Here is a 7,693-nt window from a genome sequence, read left to right as displayed (position 1 = left end):
AGCTCCAGTTCTCAACTTTTCCGGCAACCAATTTTATGTATGTGTTTTATTGCCTTATTCAAGTGATTTAACATTTTTAGTTTTTCACTAACCATGCATAACATTTTTTTTCTCAAAAATACAATCATGTACATGCATGCATTTCACATATTATTATAGCCCAGTTTGTGCTGATTACAGTGATATTAGACTTTACCCATTTAGATATTTATAAGAAACTGAAAAAAGCACAAATGTCAGGGCATGACAAAACTTCTCAAGGCCCCAAAAATACCCTTAGACTCCAGAGGGTTTGTTCGTCTTCTTTGTCTCATCATTATTCAGAGACTCATTCAACGCTGTCTTGTTTTATTTCCCCTCACCACTCAAAAATGTTATAATAACTCCCACTACTAGAAAAAAAAAAAAAAATAGGACAAAAAAATTTTTTATTGGACATACAATAAAAATAAAAATAGTAAATTCAAATACTTTGTCAACTTTCATCCTATTTCAAATGTATTATTTATTTCTAAAATAGTACAAAAGAGTGTAGCAACACAGGTGTCTCATTACCTTTCAGACAACAATTTGTTTGAAAAATTACAAACGGGTTTCATTATAATTCATGCCACAGAAACCACACTTGTCAAAATTAATGTTAAACTTCTTATGGCAGTGAATTCTGGTTAGCTGACTATAATTATTTTGCTCATTCTAAGTGAGAACCTTTGATACAATCTCGCATAGCATCCTCCTAAAATGTCTGGACTCCTTTGAAGTTATGTGAACTTGTCTGTCTTAGTTTAACAACTGGTATTCCCCAAGGCTCCGTTTTGGGCTATTTTTTATTTATTTTTTAACTATTGACCCTTGAACATATTTTTAAGGAAGTACGGCATTCATTTCCTATGCTGATGACACCCAGCTTTATATCTCTTCTATCCCTACTTCTGGTCTTCCTCCACCTTCTCTGTTCAACTGAAATTAAAAATTAAAAATCGAATTTACCACTAACTCAACAGTGGTAAAACTGAAATTGTATTAGTATGAACAAAATATGCTTAGGCTAAATTTTCTCTGTCTTGCTATTGACCTGTCCATAGTTCCACCTTTCCTCCAACCAATATAGTGAAATATGACCCATCAGAGCATATGCCCCCATCAGCAACTGGACATTTTCATATGAATGTTTTGTACTCTTTTATTTGCGCTATAATTCAGGTTTCGTTGATAGAGTATTGTATTATATAATGATGCGTAATCATATAATCATAGGTTTGATCCCAGAGAAAGCACATGCTCATAAAATGTATATGCTGTATAAGTCATAGTTTAGCATGATTTCTGAGGGGGAGGTTAAAGGGTGGGGTTAGGTGTGGTCACTCGAACGAACAAGACACCTACTAAAATATGTACAAATTACTGTGAGATCGGTGTAAAAAGTCCACACATTGCATTTATTTAAACTTTTTCAAATAAAATAATATTTTGATTCGTAATGACGTTATACGTTATTTCAGGACGACGGATGCAAGATGATATTTTCATTATTTTTAAGCCCGCTAGAGGGCAATTAAACCCTTCAGGATCGTAGACGGCCCCAAATTATAATTGTATATCGTATTATTATATTATTATTATATAGTGACAGTTATTTAGTGATTTACGTCAGGAGTGCATTCAGTCACGTCAGTAGCGGTTTATTTGTGTTCACATAGACTCACTGAACAGCGTCAATAAGGATTTATAGACCAAAGATGCATATCTGCAGAGATATATGGATATATTTATCATAATTTCTATTCATTTTCCACTGATTTACGCGATCTGATGATAATGATCCCAGCGTTGTCTCTGTGTGTTAGTGAGCCGTGAGCGTGCTGCCGCTGACAGAGACCTGATTCATACGTGTCTTGTCCATCATAACTGTGCATCATATCCTACCCCCTCAGATCCTCTGATGTATTTCCTGTACACTTCCGTGTTGATATCTGACCACAACAACACAGAGAAATCTCTGTAACCATGAAATATTAAAATAATAAACACACGATTACATTAGTTAGGGTTGCCACCCGTCCCTTAAAATACCGAATCGTCCCATATTTGAGAATCAAATAGCACGTCCAGTTTTGAATCAATACGGGACGGGGTTTGTCCCATATTTTCGGAGTTGTCTTCAATGCAGCATCTCATGCTGATCATCCCACCGGCGTTCTGTGAAGACTCGTCCTATTCTGCCCCTGATTGGCTAATACTCGCTGCCATCTGTGAATTGATTGGTTTGTTTCAGGTTCACGACCAATCAGAGTCAGAGGAGGGCGGGTCTCTTGGCAGAGAGTCGATATGAAAGAATGGCGTAGGCTGCTCCAGATAACCCCCCACGTCCAGCGCTGAAACGATGTTCATTGTTTGTTCATGTTAGTTCAGTGCATTAACTAATATTAACAAGATTTTAATAAAGTATTATTAAATGTGGAAATTAACATGAACAAAGATGAACAATTGCTGTATAAGTGCAGTTCATTATTAGTTAATGTTAGTTAATGTAGTTAACTAATGAACCTTATTTTAAAGTGTTAGCGATTTGTTTATTACGGTTAAGGTGTAGGCTGCAGTCAGACACATAAGCATTATTTTAATAAGAGATAAGAGAGATATATTTAATAATAAAAATATAGTGCCTAAGTGCAGCAAATAATTTAAATGAGTGCATTATTCAATAGGCTACTGTAGAATTAATAATAGACTATATAAAATATATTAACTTACCAATAATTATAATTTAAAAAAAAATTGTGTTTTACATGAATTTAGAAATGTTTGTAGATCGGTTATTTATTATGTGGTTTCACTGTTTGGATGGTGTTACTGTCTGCAAACAATGACAAATATTTTATCCTAAATCTGTGTTCACACCACCTTATACAATTACTAAAGTTCATTAGCAATTAATATTTTTATGAAAACATGTTTTAAGTTGTGATTTACCTCCACTGGCACGTCATCGAACCTGTGGTCATCGTGGCCCCGGTTCTTCTTCATAATGCATTAATGATAAATAATAACAAACATGAGATAATAGCACAAAGAGCTTACAGGGATCATAAATAAATTTTATTATCCTTTTGTGAGCCTTATCTAAAAACAAAAGACATGGTTTTAGAAATTGTTTCATAAAATTCAGTTTGTGAGATTAAGTTTTGAAATATCAAAGTGAAGTATTAGTAGACTTGTAAGATATGATTGAAATGCTGCAGTTGGTCCAGAATTCAGCTGCACGAATTGTTTCTGGAATTCCTTTCACAGAGCACATTTCCCCTGTTCTTCAACATTTTCACTGGTTCCCAGTAAAACATCACATTGAGTTCAAAATCTTGCTCCTTACCTGCAAGGCTCTTAATGATCAGGGCCCGCTTCCCCAAAACGTTCTTATTGCTAAGTAGTTCTTAACCTATTTCTTAACCTCTCTCTTAACCTTATGGCACGATTCCTGACATGTTCGTACGCTAAGTAAATCTTCTGTAAGTCACACTTTCGTAAGGTTGGTCTGGACCATTCGTAAGCTCTCTCTTAGCATTGTTTGAGCTCAAGACTCTGTACAGCAGTCTTTAGAAATCAACACAGCGAAGTACAAGTCAAACTATGGTATGTTGACAATATTGTAGCTAAACAATGATTTTATGTTATTTTTTAAGACTCATAATAAATTATGTTTGCAATGGATACAGGCCTATTTGTGAAGTTGACTTTATGTGGTATCAGAACTAATATGGTGGTAATTAGCCTAGGCTTTTTCGTAATGTAATTAAAGCGAATTGGCGATACATTTTTTGATAATTAAAATCTGGCAAACAATTTGGCTCTAAATGGCTAAGATCTATAAATGGGTAATCATGGTTTTGTCCAGTAAGCGACCATAGCAGCGATCCAACGTGTTATTGTATTGAATCAAAGACGGAGCCGGACGCGGAGCCATTTAGCCCATGTCAATTTTTTTATTCGGCAAAACTTTAGCCCTTTTGACATTTTGCCTGACGTGGCTATATAAAAAAAAAAAAGGCCTCCCAAGACAGCTCATTATGGAGCTGCTGGACCTTCTCAGACCTGCGCTTGCCAGACAAATGCGGCAGAATTTTGCTTTATAAGCCCTGAAGCCCAGCGCTACGTTTTTTTAATTTTTTTGCTACAGAGAGATTCATCGAGGTCGTGGGAGAGGGCTACGGCCTAATCAAGACCTCGGTGTAGAGGTGCGTCCACACTGTCACCAACGCCCTTCTGCGCCATGCCGGGGATTACATCCTGGTGGATGACACTTGTCCCTGTCGCCAATCCATCAGTGATTGATCAGGCGTACATATCGCGAAAGGGAGATGCAACCATAAACGTGCAGGTTATAGTGGACCATAAGGGTGTGATCTCCGACCTGGTGGCAAGGTCCAGCAAAACTTCAACTTCCTCTGATGAGAGGCTTGGTGCCCTTTTTTACGTTGCTTCCCCATCATATTCTGTATCTAACTCTCTCTCTCCCTGTTCATTGTAGATAGGTTGCTTTATATTTAAAGGGGGGGGGAAATGCTATTTCATGCATACTGAGTTTTTTACACTGTTAAAGAGTTGGATTTCCATGCTAAACATGGACAAAGTTTCAAAAATTAAGTTGTAGTTGTAAGTTGGAACAAAAATACTCCTTCCGGTTTGTCACAAGTTTGGGAAAGTTTTTTTCGAGTATGGCTCTGTGTGACGTTAGATGGAGCGGAATTTCCTTATATGGGTCCTGAGGCACTTCTGCCGGAAGAGCGCGCGCTCCCGTATAGCACAGCACTGAGAGCGCAACAGACTTCACTGATCAGAGCGAGAGCGTCGCCAAATGTCACAAAAGAAGTGTGTTTTTGGTTGCCAGGGCAAGACAACCCTGCACAGATTACCAAAAGAGAAACAGCATTAAGGGACCAGTGGATGGAGTTTATTTTTACAAAGCATCAACGGAGCTTAGTGAGTGTTTTTGTTTGTTCCCTACATTTCGAAGATGGCCCAGTTTGACGCCGGATTTGCACATCATTTATTTCTTAAGGATGATGCAATCCCAACGAAAAAGGGAAATGATCGTGTGTTGGAACCGCATGCGGTGAGTAAAACTGCTTCAAATATCTCTATGTTGTTAACTTAACTATCGGTGCGTAAGCACATAAAGTAAACAACATGCGATGTTGTCATCAAACTGCACTACCCACATGTGCACTTTAAGAAAAAAAAAAAAAGACGACATAAAGTGGAACTTAGTAATTTTCCAAAACCGCTAAGCAAATATATACAGTTTCAGTACACACCACATAGAGACGTCTTATTAAATTTCAGCCTCTGGATCTGATTCTGGATCATAAATATACGCTGAATCTGACTGTTAGCCATGGTTTGTTTTGGTTGGTTTTGTCCTCACGGTGTCACAGCTTCCAGACGCACTCAACACGAAATCCTACTGGCGCTCGTGATTCTTTAGCTCCGCCCACACGTCACACCTCCAGCCGGTCATGTTTTTCCGGAAAAAATCGGTACAGACTATCTTTCTCTTATGAACATAATAAAACTAAAGACTTTTTGGAGTTATGAAAGATGCAGTACTACTCTATAGGTACTCAAGATTAACAGGATATTGAGTGAAAACGAGCATTTCACCCCCCCTTTAAAACATAAACCAATTGCAATCAATACCGCATTAAACAGAAGTAACTGCAGCTGCTTGCCAATCAATTCAGATTGTAAAGTACCTTACCATTAATATAAAAGTGTATTACATAATTTTAAGTAGTTAAACCCATGTCAAGAAGCGGCACAAGTGGCACAACAGGATAAGGAGGGTGGACGATTAGCGAGGGATCCCCGGTTCATCTAACCTTCAAAACATATGGTGTTAACATATTACTGACAATTTGATAATTAAATTTATAGTTTATATTCTACTGATAACTTAAAATATGTTAAATTAATGTTACTATAATAATTTGAGGAATTTTTCATTTGCATAGAACATGTTGTCTTTCTTAACGCTGTATTGCACCTTCTCGTGAAGTGGAAAATCGATTCATGAGCAATCGATGCCAACTAATTCAGCACCCTCACTCGGGACAGCGCTCTTGTGACGTATGACGTAAGAGGCAGCGTGCTAAGAAGCTTCCTAAGGGACACTTCGGGGAACACACTTAGGAACATAAACAACTTTGGTAAGATATATCTTTCGAGGTCTTCTTAGCACACTAAGAGCGAGCGTTATCGGGAAACCGGGCCCTAGATCCTTCATATCTCTCTGGTATTCTTCAGATTTATATTCCTGCTTGCTCCCTCAGATCTTCTTCCTGGATTTATTTCATCTTTCCATGCATCCACCTGCACAGAATGGGCCCTCAGTAATGCTGCCTTTCGTTTGTGGAATTTGTAACAGTAATAGTCTTCATACTTTTAAATCTTGTTGTAAAACTCATTTATTTAAACAGGCTTATTTATGATTTCACATGAACTGAGCAATATTTTATTCTTTAGTGTATGAATGTAAGCAAGAGCGATCCATCCCTCACCCGTGAGTTTTTAGATCTAGTATATCAAATGCGTTAACTGGAGAGTGGCCTCATTCAGGCTGGATTTAATGAGCCATTGAAATCAATGCTGTTCATCGATCGTCCTTGAGGGACTTTCTGTGAGTTTTTGAAGCAAGCATTACAGCTAAACAAGTCAGCCTTGACTGAAGGTAAGGAGGAGGAAGATCTATTCATTACTGATTCAGCCCAAGACTTCATCACTGCTATGAAGCTTTTTTAGGCCTAAAAAAGGTCAACAAAAATAACTGAATATAAACTCAAATACATCAACTCATAACACAAGGTTAACTAAACAAAACACTGACCTGCCCCAAAAGACACAGAAGAAAGCTTATATAACAGCTTGACAAAACCAAATAACATCGAAGGGGTAAACAAAACTAACACTTGGGAACTTGAGAGCTAACTAAGGACAAAATCCCCCTGGCACATGGTGAGACATGGTATGGCCTAATGAGCTGGCTCCCAGATATAGGTCTCCTCAGCCCTTAGCCACTCCTTTTGCCCAAACAGGAAGGGACCACCCCAACAAGTCCAGGTCACTCAAGACAAAGAAATATGGAATTAGTGCCCTCCCTGTATATCAAGATCAAGGTAGACCAAAATAAACCAAATCAAAACTGTATTGTGTTCCTTATTTAAATAGCATAGTTTAGATGCCTGTAAATAATGAGGTGAACAAACTAAGGAGGTGAACCAAAACCATAATCAAATGTTTTGAATTGAGGTGATGTTACCCTGTGTGGCCGTAGCCATCACAATGGTTAAAATATGCTACACGTTGTGACGAGGAGATGAGGACAGAGGACTCAAAGGCAGAGGATAGATGCAAGGAAAGTTTATTATTCAAAGAGAATCAAAACAAATAAACTGTAACCACAACAGCGAGCCAGTCTCTGGGCTAATCCAACTTCAGTCAGCAATTAGACGAGCACAAGGAGGTAGAAGTTAGCCCCAAGACCCAGTGCTCACAAAGGACCAACAACCTGCGAGCTGAGTGAAGCAGAGAGGGACAGTCCTTCTCTCTATGTGTCAGTGCCATCTCACTGATGGCACTGATCACAAGCTGCTGAAAAAAGACATGACACAAAGACAGCAGAGGGAGCCAGAGGGACCCC

This window comes from Carassius auratus, chromosome 28, assembly GCF_003368295.1.
Source record: "Carassius auratus strain Wakin chromosome 28, ASM336829v1, whole genome shotgun sequence".
NCBI classification, from domain to species: domain Eukaryota; kingdom Metazoa; phylum Chordata; class Actinopteri; order Cypriniformes; family Cyprinidae; genus Carassius; species Carassius auratus.
This window is presented reverse-complemented; position numbering follows the sequence as displayed.